Source organism: Bidens hawaiensis, unplaced genomic scaffold (genome assembly GCF_021521415.1).
Source record: "Bidens hawaiensis isolate Kalapana, Puna unplaced genomic scaffold, B.hawaiensis_p1.1 tig00022309_1, whole genome shotgun sequence".
Classification (NCBI taxonomy): domain Eukaryota; kingdom Viridiplantae; phylum Streptophyta; class Magnoliopsida; order Asterales; family Asteraceae; genus Bidens; species Bidens hawaiensis.
Genome location: NW_027493465.1, coordinates 79,667 through 107,298, shown reverse-complemented (window position 1 = coordinate 107,298; position 27,632 = coordinate 79,667). Strand labels below are relative to the sequence as shown.

The following is a 27,632-nucleotide window of genomic DNA, read 5'->3' as shown; positions in this document are numbered from 1 at the left end:
CATCTTCTCATAGTGTTTTTTCAACTTTAGAGTTATTTTTGGTAGAAGAGGAATCTTATCACTTTTCTTTTTGCTTGATCTTTTCTTCTTCTTGCTCTTAGATGACTTAGAGCTCCCACAGCTGCAGTTACTGTCTTCATTAGAGTATCACTCCACTTCTTCTTCTCACTTTCAATCTTTTCATTTTTCTCAATCTCTTGCTTCTCACTCTTCTTTATAGCAAACTCTCCATCTTTGTCCACAAATACATCAGCATACTGCTTAACAAACTCAGCCTTATCATCAAAGACATTCTTGAATTGTTTAAGATACTCACTTCTGTTCTCCTTGTCTACCTTCAATGGGTAGCTATCAGAAAAAGGTGGTGGCACCTTTTTATACTTCTCTTCTTCAGTAATTTTACCAACATAACCCACAATATTGCCTGTAGAGACAAGGTTCTTCAAGAATTCCATTTGTATCAGCAATTCAGCATTCTTCATTTTTTCTTCTGCATACATCTTCTTCAACCCTTCAATTTCAATTGTCATTCTTGATTGGGTTTGGTATGCCATCATGCAATCCTCTTCAAGCCCCTTGATTTGACTTTCATAAGTTGCTTCACTTGCTTCATAGACATTTAAGAAGACTTCCTTTCTTCCACACTTAGTTTTCCACTTTCCAATCTCCTAATTTAATTCATCAATGGTAATAAGAAGATCAGAAATTGAGATATCAGATTGTACCTGAGCATTTGAGAATTCAGCCTTGTCATGCACTTTGGCCATGAATGCAACATTTGCCTTTTCCATTTCAGCTTCATGATTGCTCCAATCAAATTCTCCATCCTGTGGGACCCTGGTAACAGCTACATTTCCTTGATCTCTTTGCTGGTTCACATTGTTTTGAGTAGTTCTGTTTTGATTTGAGTGAACCTGCATTTGATTGTTTCTTTGTGGTTGAGCTGGGTTCTGTTCTGATTTTGATAGGGAATCTGGTTGGAAATCTGATTTCTCTGCTGGAAGTTCTAATTCTGGTTCTGATAGAATTGATTCTGGTTAATTTGATTGCCAACTTGCTTGGGCATGTTACACTCTCTAGCAAAATGACCTTGTTGTTGACAGTTATAACAGATGATCTTTGATTTGTCAAACCCAATTCTTTCATTTGGTCCATTGAAACTTGTTCTGTCAGTTCTGTTATACAGCCTTTTGCTTCTTACTGCCAACATAGATGCCTGCCATTTTATGTCCATATCCTCTAAATCATCAGCTATTATTTGTTCTAGATCTTCTTGCACAATGCTTGTGTTTATCAGATTTTTAGCTACAAAAGCGTGATATGACTCAGTAAACATGGAAAATAATGCTTGATAATCTGTTCCTTGAGCATTATTGTTCTGCAAGAATGTTGACTGCCATTTGCTGCAGAAGCGGTGTCGTCTTCAATCAGCTAAACATTGAATCTTGATTGGCTACTGTAAGTTGAACTTGTGTCTGATGGTTCCTCAATGATAGGCTGTTGGGTCTTGATTGAGAGGTTGCCCATTGGTGCTACAAGAGCATTGTTCACTTGAAAGCTTGGCTTATCCTCCCTAATCATATGGTTCTCTATCATCTCATGTTCTGCAGCCTTGAGAAAGGCAATCACATCATCTAACTTGAAGTTCGAAAAACTGGCCTTTTCTTTGATAAACTTGCTAGCAGTGTACCATTCTCTGGACAATGATGATAACAGCTTTTTGTTCAGCTCAAAGTCAGAGATTTGTAAATCAGTTGTTCTTATGTCGTTCAAAATTGTCATAAACCTCTGCAACACTGATTTTAGTCTTTCCCCTTCCTTAAACTTGAACCTATCTAGTTGCCGCTTTAGTCTGTCTTTCTTGATGTATCTAAGTTCAGTATTCCCTTCAAACATTTCGATAACTGCATCATACATACCCTTTGCGGTCTTATGATGATTGACAGTTGTCAAAATTTCCCAAGAAAGCCCTAACTTCAGCATAGACAAAGCCTTATCGTCTCGTTTCTTCAATTTTAGCTCAACGGTGGTGTTGTTGTTCGGAGCTGTTGAGGGAACATAGTTTCCTTCAGTGATGGAAGTCCAAAGCTCTGGGTCGTTGTAGTTTACGGCTGCTTCGAAGAGCACCTTCCATTTGATGAAGTTTTCCTGTCCAAGCAACCTTGGAATATTGTTGGTGGAAACTTCCTGGTCTAACATTTTTATTAGATCTGAGATTTGTAGCAGTAAAAATAGAGTAAAGCTTCAAGCTTTATCACACACCTTCAGTCCCGTGGCCTTTAGCGAGCTTACACAAGCTCTGATACCACTTGTCAGGACCGTGAATCGGGTGAAACCTTCTAGAGATTGACAAGAACACACCGACTCGAATACCCAAAGGCCTGTTGAATATCCCGGTGGAATCAGGATATCCAACGAGTGGGAACGAAGGAGTGTAGATAGTAAACAAAAAACAATAATAGATAATCAATAAATGCTCATTCAAAGACAAAGATTCACTGTATTAAATGATTCATTAATGAAACAGTGAAAGGAATGTTTAGGGTTTCGTGTGACGGCGGTGGCGGCTGTACGAGAAAAAACAAAAAGAATATTCTTTGGAATGTTTTTCGTATTCAGTGTGTGCCAGCCAGTATTCCGTCTGGAAATCCGTGTGCTAAAAGGTATCCTAGGACCTCTATTTATAGACTCTGACATTCCTTCTAGAAGTTCCTAAACATTACATAATGAAATACAAAATAATACAAGTGTTGAGTCCTCGAGCAAGATAACAATCTTGCTCGAACAAGCTCATTATGCTAGGTATGCTCGATGTGTGTCCTCGAGCATACTTTACTTAGAATATCTTCAGTGAAGATATTCCCTTCCAGCAGACTTCATTCTTCTTGACTGGTCCATGCTTTGCTCGAACTAGTCCATCGAGCAAGCTCATTCTTCTTGATGTCTTCAGCTTTTCTTATTCAGCAATCTTTAGCATGCTCAGATGTAAATCTTGCTCGGGAGCTGAACTGTGCTCGAAGTCCTTGCTTTGATCACGTGACATCTTCTTATTGCATCCATGCTTGTCCCCATGTGCTCGATCATCCTGTGCTCGTAACACTTGGTTAAAACTTGTATGATCAAGCTGTTTGCTCGATTGGCAATCCATGCTCGATAGAAGAATACTCTTGCTCGTTGAATTGTAGTTTGCTCGAAGCCTTATCACTTAGAAGAATTAACCATTTAAGGTTCTGAAGACCTTGCTCGAAGTAGTAAAACCATGCTCGATCGTCTAGGCTTGCTCGAAGTCCATACTTAGCCGTTTTCCTGATGAGGTTGAGAAGATTCCAATCTTCCTTATCATAAATCCGAACCAGACACATTTGTATTTCATGATCCATGTCACATGTATACAAACATGCATGCTTTGACTTCATAGAAATGAATTTACATGTTTCTTGGGAAAAAACATATGTTGAGGATGAAAGACAACCCAAATTTGAAAAGTGGTTTAACATCCATGCTTCAAAACCGATAAAAACTTCTCACATAGCAAAATATATTAAATATATGTCTTCTTAATAATATTTTTATTCAAAAAGTAAAGGATAACCAAGGCAAGAATGAGTGACCAACAATGAAAGCAAGTTCAAGAATCTCTAACTAGATTAGAGAAAAGACATGTAGAATATGTGGATTCCAAAATCAAGTGAGTTTAAAAAGGTTACTCTTTTGACTTTTGTGGTCAAAGTTACTTCATTTGACTTTTGTGGTCAAAGCTACTGTAAAAAACTCAGTATATACGTTTGATTGAATGAAAAATTTAGCAAATTTTAAATCGTTATCTTTTGTCGATTTCATTTGTTAGGGTGTTAATTGTATGTTGAAAGAGATGCCCTTGAAACCAACCAAACTGTGTACAAAAGATTTTCAACCATTGCTTAGCACTTGAAGAAGTAGATATTGCACACACTGATTCTCTCACATTCGTTGAAATGTAAGACATAATATTCCAAATGTATTTAAAAAATGAAAAACTCCCATTTTGCAACATCTCCTACAATACTTACAACAAAATTCCATTTATTATTATTATTATTATTATTATTATTATTATTATTATTATTATTATTATTTTGCAAATTTATTGAGATTTAACCATGAAGAAAATGAGGGGATCAATTCCCTAACTAAAATTTCTCGTGATGCTATGAAAGATAGGAGACTCCTTACTCTGACTAAATAACCCAGATTTGGTACACCTAATCTCTTTTTTATCATGAACAAGGTTAGAGCTTATGTTTCATACGGATGAAAAATATAATAAAATAAAAAATTATTGTATATAATACATAAATTCAGTTGTTTCATATAATAATTTTTATTTATGACTTTTTTATTAAGTTTTTTGATATATTATGCACTACAATTTTAAGTTGGAAACCAAATCTTAATGTTTGATTTATTTCAACTAAAACATTCATACCGATATTGTTATATTAATACTAGCTTTAGAAACCCGTGTATTACATGGTATATGTTAATGTATAAATTACAATGAATAATTTAATACGAATAAAATAAAAGATAATTAAGTCTCTTTATATTATGTAAAAATGTATTACAAATATAGTCGCTTTATATCATCAAATGTATTTGAATTTTAAATCGAGAATGGGTTGTTCTACCATCGATATACAATAATGAAGCAATGCCACTGGAAGCAACATTTAAAACAATGAGGATTTTAGATCTGAATGGTGTAGTTAAAGTCTTTCACAAAAATGTTTTTCACTCCATACCTTAAACTCTAAACACTAAACCATAAACCAAAAAAGACACCAGATTTTTCTTTTTGAAGAGCTTTCATGATGTTCTTATAAACACACTGTTGTTCAACTGTCACAATAGTCTTATACTAAATATAAAAAATGGATAATTTGTTATGATTTTTTAGACTTATTAAACATTGAACATTTGTAAAAAGTAAAAAAAAATTATTATAGTTTTCTTCAATATGAAGATGTCTCAAAAATTAGATGTTAGTGCACTCTTTAAAAATATAAACTCTTTTATATACATTTTAATTTTAAAGAAAATATCTTTATGACACGTAATTATTATATATATTAATATTTTTTTTATATTAAGTATGTTTACAATATAATTTATAGCATTTATAATTCAATCAATGAAGATTGACCAATTAATACGGTATATTGAATTTATAATCAATACTATATTTAGAACCAAGATATTTTTTTTCCATCAATAGAAGAGAAGTGATTTTGGTGGGAAATTGATAATAAGAGTTAACCTTAGAATGCCATGTGTCAAGAATTATTTTCTTTTATTAGTATAGGTAGATTGTGTGTATAAAAATAATATTTAAAACAAAATATTGTCACATATTTAAAAACTAAATTTACAAAGACTAAGGTTTTTATGTAAAAGAAAATAAATAAAATATATTATAATTTTAAAATAAAGAGAGAAACAATGAACAATTTTAAATGGTTGTGTTAAAAAAATATGAGAAGACAATGTCATATTGTGAATTATGAAAATGTTAACAATCTTACTAATATATTAAAGCAAGATGATTCTCTTCACATGTCCTTATTCTAGCCTATCCATATAGGATTTCATGTAATCACATTTTCATATCAATAATTTCCACATATTCACAATTATTTTTAATCCACTAAATTAAAATCAACATTCCAATTTAATTCAATTAATTCTACAATTAAATCTATTTATTCAAATTAATGCAATTAACTCCATGATTAAGTCTATTTATTCCAATTAATAACCACCTTGTCAATGATTTAATTTACTCTTGTGGAAAGAAGAAGAGCTGGTGAATGGTGATCAAACCGAATGTTCTTTAAGTTTTATTTATTTATTTATTAAGAAATGACATGAAAAATGCTATAAAAATATAGATATCTCTGAAAATTATTTATAAAAAACACTCTAAAAGAAAAAAGAAAATAACGTTCTTTAGAAAAATTAGTAACATTTAAAAATAAATAAATAAAGCTGTTTACAAAGAGATTTTCAAAAACTTAAAGTAATACAGTTTAAAGCTGGTATATATTTGTAAACTTAGTTTTCAATTAATATTACAAAATCTTTTACTAATATGTGTTTTTATTTTTTTTCAGGTCTAATGGTGCATTATTGTTATATTATTTCTTATTCATTGTATTGTTTATTTATAAAGTATTTTCTTTTTATGTTATAGACATAGTTTAACATCTTTTGTAACATCTTAGGGTAAAAAACTTATGTCAAATATTTGTGTTGACCGAATGCGTAATTTATATTTTATATTGTTGTTGATATGTTTTACACCCGTGTGTAACACGGGTTATTATCCTAGTTAAATATAATTTTGGTTTTATGCTTGAAGAGAAATCACATTTATATATGTTAAGTCAAGAAATCAAACACAATTACCATTTTAGTGTAGTTGGTAAGCACATTTGGTTGAAACATGAGATCTTAGGTTCAAAACCCGTATCACATAATAATATATATTTTAAAATTTTATAAAGCATTACAGGTCATTGGTTATAATAGGAAAATGGGTCATGGGTCATAATATAATAGGAAATATTTAATTTTCTTTTTGTGTTTTTATGTATTTTAGAAAATGCTTTATGTAGGTATATATATCATCTCTTAGGCCATGAGGTTGAGTTGCAGAGAGTTTGTAATGCACTGACACGTCGCTTTGGCGCACCTTTTCTTCCAAAGCTTAATTTCATCTCTGGCAGGGTGTTTTCTTTTCTAATTAAAGATCTCTTATCGCTGGGGGCATTTGTAGGGATAAAAAAGTTTCAAATCTGATATATCGGTTTTAGTTAACGGGCAGTTTCTGACATGTAAATAAATATAAACTAACTAATCAATTTTAAACATAAATGAAATTACCGAAATACCGAAGTTACCGTCTAGAACTACAAATACATTCAAACTACTATGTAAATAGGTTAATTAACTTAAAAACAAACATGTCAAATTGTGTCAATTTTCTAAAATTGTCAACACCTCAAAAATAAAAGATAACAATAAAATAAATTAGTAACGACTATCAATAAGATGAAACATACAAACAAAAACACCAAAAAGATTAAACCACCTCGACTATAGAAAACAAAATAGTAAACATGATACAATCAACAAAAATAACAGATATTAGCCTATTACATATACTTGAAATTAAACTCTACCCAACAATATATTCCTATCTCGATTGATAAAAAAAAACTACAACTAAAATGATATTAAAAGCGACAACATAGTCCATATAGATTTATTAAACTAATATAACAAACTATATATTCAAATTAATATAAAAAAAATCCTAAATAAATCCGCATAACACGCTGGCTAAAAGCTAGTATGATATATATGGATATAGGATAGGGAATGGATTGAAAACGCTCTAAGGATGATTTCTTGATACAAACTTTATACAATTACACTATATATTAAGGAAAAAGCATTGCTACTGTACACACTTTAAGTTGTCATATTTAGTCTCTCTACTTTTAGTGCTACAATACACACTTTAAGTTGTCATATTTAGTCCCTCAACTTTAGTATATTACACGTTTTTGTTCTTCTTCATCAATGTTTAATCGTTTGTCATGTTATTATTAAGCATGTAATATAATATACTCATAGTGCCTTTTGTATAGTCTAATTTTTGTTTTTGCCTTTTAGCATGTGATATACTCTGTCATATCGTATTGATGCTATAATTAATCGAACCAGTACCTTTTGACTTCCGCCGCAACAGGAGGGGGTAATTTAGTAGTTTTATATTTAACCAAAAATTATATATATATATATCCCATCAACAACTCCTTCCATTTCGTCGTTAACCACCACCCCATGAGATCGATGGCGGATGAATTAGGGTTTCAAACCCAGGCATCTGTTGTTAATCAGCCAATTAGAGATGTTGATATTCGATTAATTTGGGAAGAAATTGAGCTTGCTGAAAGGTATATTATTATTATTATTCATTCATTCGATTGCTCTTTTGGGTTTCTGAAGAGGTAGGTCCCAGCAGAGCCCAGTTGGACCCGCAAGACTCACCTTGAAGAGGGACGTCTGCGCAAGGACCAACTGGTTCCGCAGGACCAACCATGCTCAGAGATGAAGACCTTACGCGCAGTACGCCAGCTGTTCCCGCAGGAAAAGCCTCCTAATGGTGAAGTACCCCGCCTGTTCCCGCAGCTGCGGGTACAAGCCATCAGGGAAGGCTATCCGCACTAACAGCAAGGCTACACGCATAAGGCACTAAATAATTCAGTGACACCTGAAGGAATGAGCAAGGCGGGAACACTCCCGCCCAAATGAGCCAGTCCGTACGCTTCTGGAAGGTCTTTTGTACTATACCTGCCAAGGTATGGACAAAATAGACAAGATCTGACCAGAGCGGCCCATGAACCAATCACAGGGTGACAGCTCACCGACAACAGTACGAGGAGCACGCTCTAGTACAAAATGTCACTATCAGCCGCTGCCTACTCACCAACTACCAGCATGGCACGTGCGTAGCCCACAGTTGGTGGAAAAGGAATATTATACAGCTGGCTGTACCTGCTTGGAAACCTACCTTCGGCTATAAATACTCCAACACCTTGGAACGGTATCATTATCTTGTATCTTATCTTCTCTAGCAATCTCTCTTTATATACACTTATATTCAGAGCAATCTAGTCTGATTCTCACGCCGGAGGGTGGTCACAAGGAGGAACCCCCCCCCCCCCCTTCTCAGTGACGAGCTCACGGTGTCTGTTTTGCAGGTCATCAGAATAACCATCTCTGCCGGACCTAACCCTCGTGGGAAACATTACTTAACCCCCAGATTATCCATAATCTACTTGGGGTCGCCTAGTGTTTCTTCATTGACGCCATCCGTGCATAAAAGCTAGAACTAATTCTCAGTTTTTTCAAAAAACCTCTGAAAAGATGGTTAACGTTACTCCGGTCCCAAGGCCAGTGAGTGACCAAGAAACCCCGGTAACCACAACCCCAGCTACTGGGGGGAACACCGGCGGTTACACAAATTTTACAAACACTACCCCGGTTACCCAAGCCGGGGCAAGTGCAGTAAAGAATCTTTCACTGGGACTCACCGATGCCCAGTTGGAGAAACAGACGAGGCTCCCCCGCCAAACACTCGATCAAGTTAAGGCGTGGGCCGAAGCACGTCAGAAGGAATTCCAAGCTGAGTTGGATGAACGCTTGCGTTCACTCCAACAGGCTGACGAATTCGGAAGCACGCGACAACAGCTCAACATGAGCAGTGAGTGCGAGTACTCGGACGATGATCGGGAGGAATCCGACACCGACGCAAACCCTCGCCGTAGGGCGAAAGGGAAGCGTAAGGAAACGGACTTCCAACCAAGAAGGAATTTCGGAGAAACCTTCAAACCAAGGACCGCGGGGGGAAACCCACGTGACTTCTCAAAAACCTTTAGACCAACTGTTGCAAATGCGGGAACGTCCAAGTTTGCAAGGGACATTGCGGAAGCAATCGCCCCGAAAAGTGCCAAACAAATGTCCAACATAGGCACTTATGATGGTATGTCCGACCCAGACGATCACTTGAACAGATTCATAGTGTTTCTTCAGTTTCCCTTAACATCAAATTGTTGTCCTCATGTTTATTCAAATACACATACTTTAGGTTAGATTACATGTTCTGATTAAAGGTAATAATACATTTGGATGCAAGTTTATGTGAATTGTTCAAATATTTAAGTTCATATAAGCATACAAATTGTAAGTTTATATGTTCGGTTACTAGGTTATAGACCCGTGCATTACCCAGATTGGATAAAAAAATGATATGGTTCATAAGGTAGACGGGTTAAATAATAAAAGAAAAATGAGTGAGGTTGCATCAGAGAGTGTGACACCATGGCAAAAGAAGTTAAGTCTATTATTATTATGCAGTGTGTGTGTATAATAAAGGTAATACAGTTTCAATTTTCATTACAAATTTATGTGAATTGTTCTAAATATTTAGGAATGACTGACTGTTATCATAGGGGACATTGTATTGAATGATAATTAAATAATAAGTTCAAATAAACATAAAAATTGTAAGTTTATATATTAGGTTACATTAGGTGCCTTGATTAAAGGTTCTGCAGATTTTTGCTTCAAATTCATGTAGATCGTTGAAAGTATTTAGGGGATGACCAACTGTTATCATATGAAGCATTATATTGAATGATAACTAAAGAATAAGTTCAATTAAACATACAAATTGTAAATTTATATAATGCCAAATTTTGATGTAAATAGTTCATCACATGATTTGCAGCTACCTAGTTTGCTCTATGTTTGAAAAAGCGTTGTCATCAGCCTCACGAGTGCTCAATCGTTTACATGGCAAAGATTGCAGTAATGAGGTTGTAGAAGACGAGCTGAATGATATGCTTGAATCAGCTGGTATGGTGTTCTTACAGTCCTTTAAGGAACTCGGGAGGTATTTTTTATTTATTTATCTGCTTTGAGTATAATGTTATCTTGATGTTTCTAGTGTATGAACCGAAGTTATAATGTTATAACTTTAGTCTCTGCTGTTAAATGCTAACATGTGTTGAACATTGCTTTCTGTGCTGTACAGGACGTTAGAAATAATAAATGAGTTAACGCTTCTGTTCGGTTCACTTGTTGCAATGCCGGTTCAAGTTTTCCTTGCTGGGTATGTTATTAATATTATATTTTACATTATAGCACAAATTGGGCTGAATGTGTTGTTAAAGATCGTTAAAACAAAACCATTTAAATAATAATCTTAATAATCTTTTAATAACCGACTATGGTGACTTTAACATGATATATATACTTTTTAGGGCTTGTTTTCAAATGCAAGAAGACCCCCGCGGTGCTCAAAACTCGCTTGAGGGATATTTGAGCAAGTGGGAATATGTGAATGGACAATATTATGTTCGGAAACGTGTAGACACAAATGAATCTTGCTTGAAAGATATTAGCAATCGATTTGTGTTAGGTGTTGATGCATATATTCAAGTTGTTGAGGCGTATATAACGCTTCAAACGGGTATTTTAAGAGGCACAGATCATGTGATTTCTTGGGTTGAGAAAGCTTCATTACCTGAGCATACACGACAGGTGTGATAAGTTTAAATATATCTTGTCAGAAACCGATTAGGAACCAGTTTGAACCCGGTTTTGAACGTTCGAAAAATTATCTGTTTAAACGGTTTCTTTTTTACCATTTTGGCCCTGTTTGTTAGTATATAAAGGTGTTGGATGTGTTGGTTTGATCACAACACTCAAAAACGCCCTCTAGTCTTTCAAAACTAAAAACGCTGCTAATCTCTCAAAGCTAATAAACGCTTGCTAATCTTTCAAAAACACTCAAATGGCGTCCGAATGCGGTTATAAAATCTATGTTTACTTTAACTTAGGAATATTAAAATCTTTTTAACTTTTTTATATTATAAAATCTGTTATGTTCAAACGTCTATGAGTTACTAAAAAATATAAATCATTTGATTTAACTATGTATATTATTTAATTAAAGCCATATTTTCAAAGCGTCCCTAACCGGTTCCAATAGGTTAAAGTTTTCCGCTTCACAAACCGGTTCAAACCCGAACCGATTTCACATGAACCGGTTAACACTTCTTTTTACCAACTAAATTTAATTATATAGTTGGTCATCTTGCAGCATTTTATGTACTATTACAATATTTTTATTAATTACAGTTTCTTGTTATTTGGTTTTGGTTTCCATTCTAGGAACTTTTAAGGCGTTTACAATCAATGAACTCTTCCAAGGACACGGGATCTCAAGCGTCCACGTCAGCATTGCTAACAGATGGAAGTGAAACTTCTGTTTCTCTCAAAAAGGAAGGCAGAGGGGATGCTGCTGCAAAACAAGCAATTTTAAGATATTCGGGTCAAAGCGTTTCTACTTTTTGGTGGTTTAGAAAACTTAATTTAAAGATTGGAGGTGTTCAGTTTGCAGTGTCGAATTGGAAGCATCGTGCTGACTGCTTTATTGCTTTTCGTATATTATTATATGCCGATGAAGAAATATACAATAACAAGGTAAAAGCTTTCTCAAACTCTCACATTTACCTATTTAACTTTAGAGGTAAAACTAGCCGAGTCGAGCCAGAACTCGTCTAGCCTTGAGCTCAGCTCATTCGAGCTGTATTTTCGAAAACTCGAGCTGGGCTCGTTAATACTTTATCAAGTTGAGCTCAGCTTGTTTAATTTTATCAATAATTTATATGCATTTGTAAATAATTATATATATATATTGTTTTAACGCAATGTAAATTATTTAGTTATTTTTATTATAATTTTATACATAATGACAATGCTTAAAAGAATACATTTTGATATATTAAATAAAAATTGAATATGTAATATATTTAAAATATAATTTAAGTTTTAGGCTCGCTTAAGCTCGCAAACCAATCTTAAGCTGGATAAGTGAAACTTGGGCTTGGGCTCGTTTATTAAACAAGCTTATTTTTTTGGCTCAAGCCCGTTTAAGCTCGGCTCGATTTGAGTGTTTTGGGCTCGTTTACAACCCTAGTTTTTTGGTGCGTGTTATAATGGATCAATCGGGCCTGGTTTAGCTGACCCGAAAACTTTTTATTCCAAAAACGTGCTTTTTAAATAATTTATGTTCAATATTAGATTTTTTTAACAGTAAATATATACACACGACATGCAGATAACAATCTGTTGGGTGGAGTTATAATACAAATTTGCGTTTCAAATAGGATAACAAGATTTGAATTATACCAATAATTATTATAAAAAAATTTGAACAAAAGGATCTAGGAGGTTTTGCATGTGTGATCAAAATATATGTATATATTTTCAGTATTCTCAAGGGGCAAGCTCAATTTATGAAGAAAACCGTCATCGATTTGTGGCAACTTGCATTCTCGTATCAAGTAAATCCATTAGCTGCTGTTGAGACACTCCAAACTCCAACTCGTGTAAGCCGGTGATTGTTTAACTTGGCTTAGCCCTGCTTCTGTTGGTCAAGGTTAGTGGACTTGACTTAAATATGATATCATGATGCTGATTAGATGAACATCATAATCATGCTGAGGTCAATCATAAGATCATACTTGCATAAAGATATGTGCCTTGGTGCAGTGTAATATGATTTCTTACTGTTAAAAAGTCATTTTGATTGTAGTAAAAAAATTTTGTATGTTCTCATTGTGGGCAATTTTTTGGTCCATGTTGGTAAATGGTTTACGTGATTTAAAGTGTGTACGAGTTAGAATTGATGTCTTTTTGACACCAAACAAAGTATATAGATATATAGGTCGTGTTCTTGTTCAGTTTGCAGCATACCTAAAGTTTTATGATGTGGCATGAGTGCTGTCCTAATATAATGACAGTTGATGTTAATATTAGAATAAGTATTAAGTGAACATAGTTTTAAATTAATGATAGCAAATAATTAAAATTTTAGCAATAGCTATAATAAAAATGTTATTATCGGTCAATGGTTATTAGTTTTAACTAGGTAACATATCCGGTGCATTGCGTTGGGCTGATGGTATTGGCAGTTGTATATCTTATCAACCCCTATGGCGTGGTTGCGAGTCAAATTGGATTCGCTCGGTATTGGTTACAGCACTGGAACTACCAAACAATAAGTTCGTTAACGCACAAATACAACAAATTAGCTTCGTTAGTTTTATTTTTGTTTGCTGCGTTTTCTTATAATAAAAACCACGTGTTGCGGTGGCAAACCGACGTGAGTTTGGTCATTATCACGATGCGACACTAAAACTAAAGCTAAAAATAAATTCGTCCAAGCCTACATAAAAACGCAATTAACATATATTACAAAAAAAGGAAAAAAGAAAACGCAGCAAACAAAAATAAAACTAACGAAGAATCTTAAATAAACAAAAAAAGAATCTTACAAGATGCCATATCAGTAGAAACCTTGTGACATAAATTTCACTTTTATCTATGAATAGAATAAGAATAGTATAATATGATAACGTATTACAAATATAATCTGTAATCTCCAACTTTTGAATTGAAGTGGAATTTAAAACACTTCAATCCATCTATGTTAGTAAGGAATCCATATTATGATATTCTTTATATATTTCAATTCCCATCCCTTACCAACAAAATACCACACGAAATAGAATTTTAACTGCAAACATTTAGGATTTGGTCTTCTGGTCCAATGACATAGAGATGGTTATGATTTGGGATCTTATAGTCTACGGTTCGAAACTTGACTTGAGTAGGGTTTTCCCACAGTGGTAAGTTTCCTTCTTGATGATGTTTTTAGGTGAAGCCTGAAACGTCAAAATTAATAGGGACGGTTGACATTCCGTCTTAGGAAGGTTCATTAGGGTATTTGAGGTAGTTCCAGCTGTTCAAAAAAAAATTGCAAATATTTAATTTTGTTTTTGGATATGGAATGGAATTCATTAGCAGTTGTATCATGTTGTAACGAATTCTATAAATCAAACAACCCTTTCACGTATCATATTTCAAGGAATTCTACAAATCGAACAAGCCTCTAGGATTTTACAAACCAAACAAGCCTTTCTGAAATCGCTCACCCTAACGGAGGTAACTCCTTTGAAAGGCCAAATAAACAAGAACATAGGAACTAATTAGCCTTTCAATTTGGACCTCGAAACTCCATGGAAGATAGATACCCTTTACATTCATCAAACTTTGCCATCTAAAACCATGGAGAATCACCACACTTAATAGTGATGGATGCACAAACACGACATTTGTTTGATTTAGACGTGTTAATCACTGTCATTTTCGTTATTACTCGTTTCTCTTACCTCCTCAATTCTATCGACTACTTCTTTAATGTCCCACCTCTTTTCTACATCTGGTTCGCAACAACTCAACCCTATATTCAATAACTTCAACATCTCCCCTTCATTATGCTTTTCGAACCCGCCTATTTCTTTATCAAACATGTCAATCGTCACATCCTCTTTCGTTATGGAGTCTAGAAAGTTTGTTAACTCTAAGTCACCGCCTCTGCTGTAATGGAAAGTGTTTGCAGGGAACCTCCCGGTCATGATCTCTAGAATCAACACCCCCAGACTCCATACATCCGTTTTCTTTGTGATGCGCCCATGATTCCTAAACTCAGGTGATTTAAAGGCGATCATGACATCTCTTGCGTGCTCTTGGTTGGTTATGGGAACTAGCCCATAGTCCGTGAGAAGTGAATCAAACTCTTGATTCAATAAAACGTTTGACGACTTTAAGTGACCATGAGGGGTGATCAGACTCGGAAGCTCATTATAAAGGTGTAAAAGCCCTCTCGCTACACCTTTCACTATCTTTAACCGGGTAGGCCAATCTAGTCTCTGCTTTACTTCTGACCGGCTTCCTGTGACATTTTTTATTACAATCGGCTTTCTAAAATGCGATTTATACTATTATGGTTAGGTGCATAACCTTTTCTATCTATTTATGTCGATTTGAGTTGTATTTTATCTCAAACAAATGGCTCAATGGGTTGTAAAGTCATAAATATTCTATTTTAGTGCACTCAAAACCCTTAAATTGTTTTATTTTCGGATTTTAAAAATCATAAACCCATGTAATTTATAAATAGTTTCAAAAATAAGATAAAAGACTATGGAGTAGGCACCACTACTCAAACCTTTATGCTCAAGTTTTAGTAACCTGAATATGTTTTGACTTGTTACCCAACCCACCAAACCGCGACTTCTAATGATCATGTGCAGAAGAAAACTAGCATACCATGAAGATGAACCGCTAAGCTAATATTTTTGACATAGTCGGCTATAAACAGTTTCTCTTCCTTTCGATAGTAGAATGCGATAAGCGGGACCAAGTTCTCGTGTTCCAACTTGCCTAGCTTTTTCATATGCTTGTAAAACTCATCTTTAGTAACATTATTCAGTTGACTGTACCTCTTGACAACTAGAATTTTGTGGCGGGTAAGAGTGGTCTTATAACTCGATCCAAACACCCCGCCTCCTAGGACCACTGCAGACGCCTTCAACAAGTCCGCCAAATCAAAAGTTTCATCCTCATCTTTCATAAAAGCCAACTTTAGAGACAGATTTGTTTCGGCATCTATGGTAGCTGCTTTGCCACGACCTTGCTCCATTCGGTCATGGTCGGATGAAGCTCCCTTCTTGTAGGGTATTGAAGATAGTCTAAATAGTTGTAGGATAACAAAAGCCAAGGTAATCGCGGCTAAGGCTGCAACAATCACCAATGCTATCATGACGATGGTGGAGGTGGGGATCTCCACCTTGCATTGCCCAAACGGCGGTCCACAAAGCTCGCCATTACCTACATTTAGGAAACGAAAAGATATCAGGATCAACGCAATTAAGGAAAACATTTGTAATCATATGGACACCCAAAGGCGTGCATGCAATAGAAAGGGCAAACCCGGTGCAAAAAGGTCCCACACAAGTGGGGTTGGGGTGTCGTGCCAAATTATATGGTGTACATATCTTTAACCTGTATTTATGCATGAAGATCTTTGCACGACTCAAATCCATGACCTTCTAGTCAAATAACAACAACCTTACATGCCCCTAGGTTGGCGGACCCAAAATAAGTTATATTTGCTAGTTTTCGTATGTTTTTCATGAGGAATTTATACTGGATTTATTGAGTTGTTTTTCACCGAAAGAACCAGGCATATTTTGGGTCTTTTAGTTTAGACATAGGGCATTCGGTTTCATTTGGTCCGAAGTTTTTCAACTTTACCTGGTGGCGTTAAAACTCTGTTTGGAAGAAAAAACCATCCGTACATGTTTAAGTAATTATTGTCTGCTAGCTTAAAACAACTAGTTTTTAGCGTAAATAGATGTATCCAAGACCAAGTGGTTCAAGGTTTGAAACCTATCCTAATACACAACCTATATTATTGAAGGTTATTTAATCTCAACTTTACTTTTTTTGTCAAAATAATTTGTGGTGACAGTAAAACTTTGTTAGTAATTATTAACTACCAACTTAACACAACTAGATGTTTGCATACTAGTTGTGCCAAACACCTAAGGTCCAAGGTTTGAATCCTCAACACAAGTTACACAAATTATTTATAACAGCCATCAATTGAAAAACTGTCGTAACGCACCTGAAAACTTGCTTTTCGGGAAATTCTGAAGCCGTTTAGGGACGGGACCACGCAGACGATTGTTCGCAAAGTTTACAAACGTCAAATTATCTCTCACAAACGTCGGAATCACACCTTCAAACCGATTATTCTCAAGCATCAAATCTCGTAGCTTGGGTAACGAGGTTAACGAAGCGGGAATTTGGCCTTTGAAATCATTATTAGCCAAGTAAAGCTTCTTGAGCCTCCTCATCCCATAGAATGCATCCATTGGAATCTCTCTAGAAAACTTGTTTGCCGTCAAGAATATACTTCTCAACCTACGTAACCTTTTGAAAATAGGAAACTCACCTTCTAAACTATTGTTCTGGAAGCTTATGGTTATCAAAGATGGAAGATTCATTATTATTCTTGTATCAATGTTACCACCAAGCTGTTTCCCCTCAAGCCGAATACCAAAAACGGTGTCGTTCATGCAAAGGATGCCTTCCCAATTCGGTTCATTGCCCGTGCATGGGGCGGTTGACGGGTCCCACGTGGTTAACTTTTCGCCATTCCTAAGCGAGTGCTTTAACTCGAGAAGGGTATCGTTTTCCATGGTGTGTATGTGGCGGATTAACGAGATAAAGACGATAAGATGAAGGCGGAAGGTTAAACGGGCTTGAGCCGCCGTCATGACAATGACGGAGGCTAACCCACCAGCCGGGTGGAGATTTAACGATGGCTGGTTTTGGTGGGCAGAGAATTAATCTTGAAGATGATCAAATGGGTTCTTGAGGGCATGAACAAAGAACAAGATCTAGAGAAGATTTTTTGGAAAGAGAAAGATGAGAGATTTTAGGGAGATTGAAAGAAATAAGATTGTGTCAACAAACAAGAGGTATAATTGGATCATGCAAGGATTTTCTTCAGAATTATACGGACTACCTTCAATTTTTAGAATATTATTATATAATTTCATTCTGTATTTTAAGAGTTTCTTATACTTCTTAACTATATATAAACGAAATCTTTAAAAGCTATTTGGTTGCTTTCTACATTCTCTCAAGCCATCAAATAGCTTTATTTGTAAATGGAGTCTTCTCATGTGTTTGACCCGAATTCACGGATACGGGTCTCACCAAACCCAAATAGCCCTTAAACAGGTTATAACATCTATTAAATTAAAAATTAATCTCACCAAATATTTGATATGAAAATCGTATAAAATATGGATATGTTATAAATTAATATCCGATTTTTTTAAAAATGTACATTATTTATAATTAAAAAACAATTTTATAGTAAAAATAAGCGGGCCTTGTGTCTCACTAAACCCAAATAACTTTTAAACCGGGTTATAACATCTCCTTTATTTGTGAAACCTTTCATCATCAAATCTTAAGTATATTATTAAATTCTTTACAATAAATAAAACTAAAATCCAAAAAAATATTAGAAACGAATAACGTAAAGCAACCTCATAATATAGGGGATAAAAGCTAGTGATACATATATACGGTACTCTACTATCTTAATTTCCATATGGTGTTTAGCTAAGCTTATTTAACTTAAAAAGTGTTTTTGACAAAAGTGTTTATTTATTGAAAGCATTCAAATTTCTTCTCATATCTTCAAATTCAAAATTACATTAAAAAACACTACATTTTATTTCTCTTTTTTAGTTAAGTAATATTTTTTTCATACTTTTATCATTTCTTTTTCTCTCTCATTCATTAACAAGCAATTTCAACAGATATTTAAAAATTACAGGAAGTAAACAGTAAATTTTCAAATTCAAAGAAAAGTCATTGCATTTCTCTCTCCTTTACTCACAACACCCTAAGGGTGTTGGGTTTTAACAAGATTATCAAAGTCATAAAATCTCAATTTTATGAAAAACGCAGCGGATAAAAGATTTAAATCTTGTTAGTTTATTGTGTATAAAATCAATTTTATAAATGCAATACCCAAGCCTGGATCCAAATACGAAATACATACTATCAAACACATGCATGTCACTATAAGTTCATGCATGTTAATACTACCTTTTAATATGACAAAACCGGGTGAAAGAGATTATGAATGAAAGGCTAGAACTTCAATATGAAGATCCTCAAGCTTGTATACCCCAAGCTCCCGACAATACACCTTATCTAGCTAGGATTTTCACTTGTAAACCACCTCCTTGTTTTCCTTTTGTGTTGGCCGAAAAAAGGAAGAGAATGAGAGTGTTTTTTTTTTTGGTTACTTGTGAATGATAATCAAAATGAAAGAGAGATGTTGTGGTTATTCAAAGGCACCACCCAAAGTACCAATCACAACACTTGCATGTCTCCACCAACTTGAAAATAATAATATAAAATTGAATAGAGAAAGAGAGGGGGGGCACCCTCATGCCCATTTCAATTTTATATATATATTTTTTGAAACATGTTTTATAATATAAAACTTATATGTTATGTATTTCATTTCATAGAATTATAACATAACATATTTCAAGCAACATGCAAATTGATAAGTGTTACATATTGTTATTTAACTATCTTAAATAACATTATGTGGTATTCTCTCTCAAACTATAAATCATCCATATGATTTATTCATTTCACAAGTACATTGTATTTAGAAACCCTTTCCAAATAACATAAGTGTTAATATTTATTTACTTATGATCATATCATATATTAACAAATATAATTGGTATTTGTCTAGCTTGTTATTGGGTATGACCCGACTTGGATCATAGCGTACTAGCCACATCAATAATAATATGTGTCTTGGGCAGACCGAGACCAACAATCTCTCACTTGCACAAGATACATAGAAGATTGATGCAAGTAGCAAATACCGCCTAACTACGGTTTACTACCCCTAATACGCATGACGTAGTGCCATTCAATAACATCATCCCCTTCAAGTCCCTTACTTGAAATGATTTAGGTACATCTATCATTTATCCTTTTGCCTCAGATGTCATGTCAAATCCTGAGACATAAAGTGATCATTCTCTATTGATTTAACTTAGCAGGCCTTAGACATCTTACTCTCAACGAATAAGAGGGACAAATCCCCTTTTGACTACATACGTCTTTCACAATCACCTAGTACCATACCTGATCTTAGACTTATGTACCGTCATGTTTCAGAGCAGCGAAGAACTAAGTCAAAGAATAATACTTGGTGAATACAAAGACCCAATATGTATCTCAGGTCGAAGGATACTATGATATTCGCCTTTCCTCAAATTTACTTATGATCAATCACAAAGATTCCAGGTAGTAACATTTGAGAGCGGGTCAGTCCAATATTTATATCCCATAAATATCTATGAACCTTAGCAGCAACCCTTGGTCTATATTCATACCTTATGAATATCCACCAATCCAAGTTTATAATAGTCTTACCTTCATATTTGCTCCCACATATATAAGCGACTACGGACATTTAGAATAAGTAACTTATTCATGGATTTAAACATGCTAAAATGGAACATAACTCAAAATGTCACAATCATAAACCATAATCATATGAATGAGTCAAAATAACAATTGTTTCGATATCCAAATACAAAATTCGATCATATCCAATCACTAGAATATCGAAGTCCTAAGGCACAAGTGTGACCTTCATGCTTCGGCCTTTCAAGGAGCTTCGTGAGTGGATCCGCAATGTTTTGATCGGTGTGAACTTTGCGAATACATATCTTTCCCTTTTCAACTTCATCCCTTATGTAGTTGAACCTCCGTTCAATGTGCCTCGTCTTTTGATGTGCACGAGGTTTCTTGATTTGAGCAATCGCACCCTCGTTGTCACAAAAGATTTCTAGAGGGTCCTGAATGGTACGGACCACCCCTAGGTCGGCAATGAATTTCCTAATCCATGCAGCTTCTTGAGCTGCCAATAAGGCGGCGATGTATTCCGATTCTGTGGTGGACAAAGCTACCACATCTTGTTTCGATATCTTCCAAGAGACTGCCCCACAATTCATAATGAAAATATATCCCGATTGTGATCGAGAATCATCTTGATCGGTTTGGAAACTCGCATCCGTGTAACTCTTTGAATAGGAACCAAACCTCTCTTAGATTTCTCCATCTTGAACCTTTTCAAGATTTTGTCAATGTATGCACTTTGATTTAAACCTATCAACCGCCTCGATCTATCCCTATAGATCTTTATTCCCAAAATATAGGCGGCTTCACCAAGATCCTTGATTGAAAAACAACTTTCAAGCCATGCTTTTACACCTTCCATGGTTGGAATGTCATTCCCAAATAGTAGTATGTCATCAACATACAATACTAAGAAGGTAATGATGCTCCCACTAGCTTTCTTATACACACAAGCTTCATCAACATTCTTGATGAATCAAAATTTCTTAACTTCTTCATCAAAACGGTGATTCCAATTTCTAGATGCTTGTTTCAATCCATAGATTGATTTCTTTAACTTGCGTACTCTGTTAGGATGTTGTGGATCGACAAAACCCTCGGGTTGAACCATATAGACATCTTCCTCAAAATGCCCATTTAGAAAAGCAGTTTTGACATCCATTTTCCATATCTCATAGTCATAATGTGCGGCTATGGCAAACAATATCCTAATAGACTTTAGCATTACTATGGGAGAAAAAGTTTCATCATAGTCAACCCCTTGAGTTTGAGTGAAACCTTTTTCTACAAGTCTTTCTTTATAAGTATCCAAGTTTCCATGCATATCGGTTTTCTTCTTGAAAACCCACTTACTTCCAACCGGTTTGGAATTAAGAGGTGGTACAACCAAATCCCATACTTGGTTGTCATGCATGGATTGCATCTCAACGTTCATGGCTTCAAGCCATTTGTCACAATCGGATTGTGACATTGCATCACGGTATGTGGTGGGTTCATCCGAATCTATCACATAGCATCCATCCATGAAAAATCCATATCTTTCGGGTGGATGACTAATTCTACTGGATTTGCGAACGTTTTGTGTGTTTTGATCAACCATTTGATCATTCTCAACAACCTCTTGATTATTGCTAGTATCAACCAAACGTATATCGGCTTGTGGTTCTCGATCCTCCTCGAATTCCACCGTTCTACTAGTCAAAGGCACCACCCAAAGTTCCAATCACAACACTTGCATGTCTCCACCAACTTGAAAATAATAATATAAAATTGAATAGAGAAAGAGAGAGGGGGGCACCCTCATGCCCATTTCAAATATATATATATATATATATATATATATATATATAAACATGTTTTATAATATAATACCTTTTATGTTATGTATTTCATTTTATAGAATTATAACATAACATATTTCAAGTACATGCAAATTGATAAGTATTACATATTGTTATTTAACTATCTTAAATAACATTATGTAGTGTTCTCTCTAAAATTATAAATCATCCATATGATTTATTCATTTCACAAGTACATTGTATTTAGAAACTCTTTCCAAATAACATAAGTGTTAATATTTATTTACTTATGATCATATCATATATAAACAAGTATAATTGGTGTTTGTCCAGCTTGTTATTGGGTATAACCCGACTTGGATCATAACGTACTAGCCACATCAATAATAATATGTGTCTTAGACAGGCCGAGACCAACAAAGGGTATGTTTGGTTGAAAGTAATGGAATGAAGGGGGAATGAAATAAAAGAAGGAATTGAATTGACAAGGGAATGAAAATGATCATTACCATTCCTTTGTCTTAATTGGTTATTATATAGGAATGAAATGAATTATTACTTTATGTTGTTTGGTATCCAAAAAAATGAAATAGAAATAATAAAAACACTCGTATCTTGTAACATTCGTTACTTTTCAAACCCGAAAACCCGAATCCTTTCGAATTTTCAGATATTTTTTAATTTCAAGTATATATATATATACAAAGGTGTATTATTAAATTCCCAAGATTCGTTTGACGTTCGTCAATGTTTCCGACTAGGTTTATCGTTCAATGTATTTTTGTTCATCATTTACTATTAATATAATATTCCCGATGTTTAATGTTCAATGTCCGTTCGATTATTATTTCATTGATTCGTTTATAAAATCTCTAGCTTTATCGTTAAATCAACTTTCGTGTTAAATGCGTAAATATCCAAAAGTCTTAATTATAAATCATGAAAATATAAATATAAAATCTATTCTAAAGTTCGAGAACCCTTATGTAAAATTAATGATAAAATCAGTTTTTAAAAAGGCTATGAATCTTCAGGGACTGAAAGTAAAAATATTTTAAATAATATTATAACTTAACCCAGCCCCACCCCCTTACCCCGTCTTTCCGTTCACAAATTTCCGGCAGCCGGAATCCGGCCCTGGTGTAGCCCAAACACCCCTAAAACGCGTAAATCGATCCAATTAATTCGTAGTAACGGCCATAGATCTTGATGAATAACGTTTAAACATCGTTAATGACACGTCACAGTGTCTAATTATCCGTTAAATCCCGTAATGTCCGCCGTAGCCGTCGTCGGATATCAAGCTTAATCAAATTAATACAATTAACTCGTTATTGACCCAATTTGTAGTATAAATAGGACCCAAGAAATAGCCTAAACCTGTACCAACCATCAATTTCCTCTAATATACACTCTGAAATCACGATTTGGTTCACCACGGTTCGTTTCCGGCCGTCAAGGGTTCACCGCCATTCCATCAACATTACGAGTAATGATTATATAGTTTTGAATCGTTTTCAGTTACAAACAAAACCCCTAACCTAATTACAACAAATATGGTACCAATTAAGAGGCTCACATTGCTAGGGTTTATGTAGAAGAAGATAAACTTGATATGTTAGTTATATATTTTTATTTCCATTTGTCAACTGAGTTGTTATCTAGATCAATTGGTTAGTGCTTATGGATGTGAGTGGAAGGACCCGGGTTCGAAACCCAAGTCAGGCTATGTATATGTATCCTATCAAACTTCAAGATTTACAGTTTTACTTACAAACTACAATTCATATCTTGGATTTGTGTGCTTACTTGCTTATTTGTTATATACGTGGGTTTCAAGTGGTTGCCTCAATAAGTATGATCATACGTCCACATTTGCACTCAGGTCCATTTGTATCGAGTGGAAAAGGGACCTCATATCCGAGTACGTTGGTAGCCCCAACTGGAAAGGACCTTCGTTTATTCATTACACTCAGGTCCATTTCATCGAGTGTAAAGAACCCTTATGTGCTCATTTCACAAGTTTTATGTAATTGTATGCTTTTACGTATTATATCAAGCTGTGGGAATCTCACCAGCTATATTCATAGCTGACTTTATTTTATACATATGCTACAGGTGTAGAGATACAAGGATGAAGGTTAGAAGACACATAGCATGCTTATAGGATATTCAAAGAACAATTTATCTTTTCATTTAGTTATTTGTTTACAACTTGTATTATTTGATAAACTTGTGTTACACGAAGATTTAAATGAAATAATGTTATTATGGTCACCTAATAGTGTCACGTGTGTTTGAGCAATCTGTACGTCACACTCAGGCGTTTCCGCTTTAGCAGGGGTGTTACAGATAGGTATCAGAGTCGTGGCTATAAGATAGGACATTAGACGTAGTATTCTAGGTAGCTATAGCTTATTTGTTAAATGCCTAGGTTGCATGATAGAATTATGTGAGCCTCTACTTGATTGTTTAAACGCACTTACTATTACTGTACTAGTGATTTCATTAAACGGCTCATGAACACAAGTACACACACATAAGTCCTAGGCTTATGCCTAAAACAAGTTTTCTCAAAAGTAATTTCAAGCAATTTTCAAATTCGGTGTTCCGATATTTCATCCTCTTAAAGAACATGTCCCCTTTGTCATAAGGATGTGGTTTCACTCCTTAGGATGTCACACAAGTCATGGTGGTTCATGCGACGTTTGACCCCTACCCCCAATGTTTTACAATGTGTTTTAACTAAAAGTCTGACAAGTCATGGTGATACACGAATACCCAGCTTTTATTTTGATTTGATTCCGCATTTTTGATTTCATTGGGACATACAAGTTATGATGATTCAATGTGTGATTCCAAAGACTTAATTGTTCATATTACTGTTTTGAAAAGTCAATGGGTTATGTGAATAGTCGAGCTTTTAATTCGTTTTCTGAGCATGGAAATTTCTAAAAGGTGTGCTATTACACGAATTGTGGAGTTTCAACCCGTTTCCTTTACTTATTATATTTCGAAAGGTCATTGTGATACATGAATCATCGAATTTCAATTCATTCCCTTCATTTATATATTCGTGTACTGTTTTTGGGTTTAAAATTGAAAATTCGAAAAATCATGGTGATACATGAATAGTAGATTTTCAATACTCATTTTCTCATGTGTTTTAAAACTGAGAATTCTAAAAGTCATGGTGAAGCTTGAATTGTCGATTTATCAGTTCGTTTTCTTTATATAATTCGTTTATTATTATGGTTTTAATTAAAAATTCGAAAAGTTATGGTAGTACATAAACACTCGATTTTCATTTCGATTTCATACTTACATTAAGTTTGTACTAATTCCATGTTTTTATTTCAAAATTTGATATATTTTTTCATACTTTTATTCCAAAATTAATTAGATTATTATTGAAATGAAAAAACTCATGAGCATTTCAATTTTGATTTCAACTTTTGCTTCATGCGATTTCCTGATTTATAAAGATTGATTCCGATTTTAGGAATCTTTTATGTAAAGTTTCTTTTGATTTTTGATACAAATTTCATATTTACGTTCCGTGTCACACTTCGTAGCATGCCTTCTCGTTCTCCTCGACGCTGCCCTCAAAACTCAACCCATTTTTTTCAACGACAATCCAAGTCATCGCAACCTGACCATAACGAACCAAGATTCATTACTAACCATAACAATACATCCAAACCCCAAAGCTATGCCTAAGTCAATCCAAACCCAACACAACTCTTGGATACTCAAACCTAACCCAACGAAAATACTTACACGGGAACCCACCCTTTGTGTAACACTTGCAATTCCACCACTCTGCTACCGCGATGTTGAAATGCTTCAAATTGTGATGCTCTCAGCAACCTCATCACCCTTGCCGAGAATCTATACATACTCAACACCACCCATTCGATTCCCATAACCTGTTATCTAACCATTCATCCCAACCATATGCCTTACCATATGCTCCTGTTTCATGCTTACTATCATTGGAGTACCTTGGCACACCCGCGAGACGCTGAAAAACCTAAATCGTTTCCGCTATACGATAACTTACCATGTTCCTTGTCGTCTTAAGAGTTTATTCTTTTCGGCATCAATGCTTTATCTTTTCAAAGTCATCCACTATGCTTAAATCTTTAAAAAATAAATAAATAAATAAATTTGCCATGCATATCTTTTCACGTATTTTTTCTCTTATAAACACATTTTACGTAAAAAATTTCAAATCTCGATTATTTTAAATAGTTAATAAACAAATATATATATCCATTCAAAAAAATATTTTTACACGAAGTATAATCAAGATATTTTTCCAAAGGAAATCTCATTTTTAACCAAATGGGTTATCCCCAATATTATTTCTATTCGTACAGTCATTATTATTATTACTATTATTATTATTATTATTATCATTTTTAAAATTATTATTATCATTATTGTTGTTGTTGTTGTTGTCGTTCCAAAAAGATCTTTAAAATAAGATTATTATTATTTCTTTTTGTTGCAAATTAATCTTATCACCTTTCACTAAATAGCCAACTTCTACATACTTGTTAAATCCGTGAGTCCCGTTAATAAAAATATTATCACTATAACAGTTATAACATTTGATGATTCTCCCTATTGTTTTCATAAGATACAACCCGACAGAAAATCTTTTACACTAAAAGGTCCTATAAAGTTTCACAAACTTTAGTACTTACTTAATGTTTCTTTGCAAATTATTATTATTATTATTCTTTCTCCTTGAGTTAAAAAAAAATCATCACGTTTTTTTACATTGATTTTTGTTGGGTCGGATTTATGATAAGGAAGATTGGAATCTTCTCAACCTCCTCAGAAAACGGCTAAGTATGGACTTCAAGCAAGCCTAGACGATCGAGCATAGTTTTACTACTTCGAGCAAGGTCTTCAGAACCTTAATTCGTAAATTCTTCTAAGTGTTAAGGCTTCGAGCAAGCTACACTTCAACGAGCAAGAGTATTCTTCTATCGAGCATGGATTGCCAATCGAGCAAACAACTTGATCATACAAGTTTTAACCAAGTGTCACGAGCACAGGATGATCGAGCACATGGGGACAAGCATGGATGCAATAAGAAGATGTCACGTAATCAAAGCAAGGACTTCGAGCACAGTTCAGTTCCCGAGCAAGATTTACATTTAAGCATGCTAAAGATTACTGAATAAGAAAAGCTGAAGACATCAAGAAGAATGAGCTTGCTCGATGGACGAGTTCGAGCAAAGCACGAATTAGTCAAGAGGAATGAAGCTTGCTGGAGGAGAATATCTTCACTGAAGATATTCAAAGTAAAGTATG

General features: G+C 34.5%; 2 pseudogenes across 1 annotated transcript; one reads left to right on the top strand and one right to left on the bottom strand.

Annotated features, from left to right (window-relative positions):
• The first annotated feature begins 7,896 nt into the window (after nt 1-7,896).
• Nucleotides 7,897-13,067, top strand: LOC143565211 (protein APEM9-like; annotated as a pseudogene). The gene is made up of 6 exons (XR_013141022.1): nt 7,897-8,000; nt 10,337-10,501; nt 10,643-10,720; nt 10,872-11,151; nt 11,785-12,096; nt 12,887-13,067. The product of XR_013141022.1 is annotated as a protein APEM9-like (transcript).
• A 1,743-nt stretch (nt 13,068-14,810) lies between these two features.
• LOC143565215 (pollen receptor-like kinase 4 pseudogene) lies at nt 14,811-17,804 on the bottom strand (annotated as a pseudogene).
• Between the last annotated feature and the right edge of the window lie 9,828 nt (nt 17,805-27,632).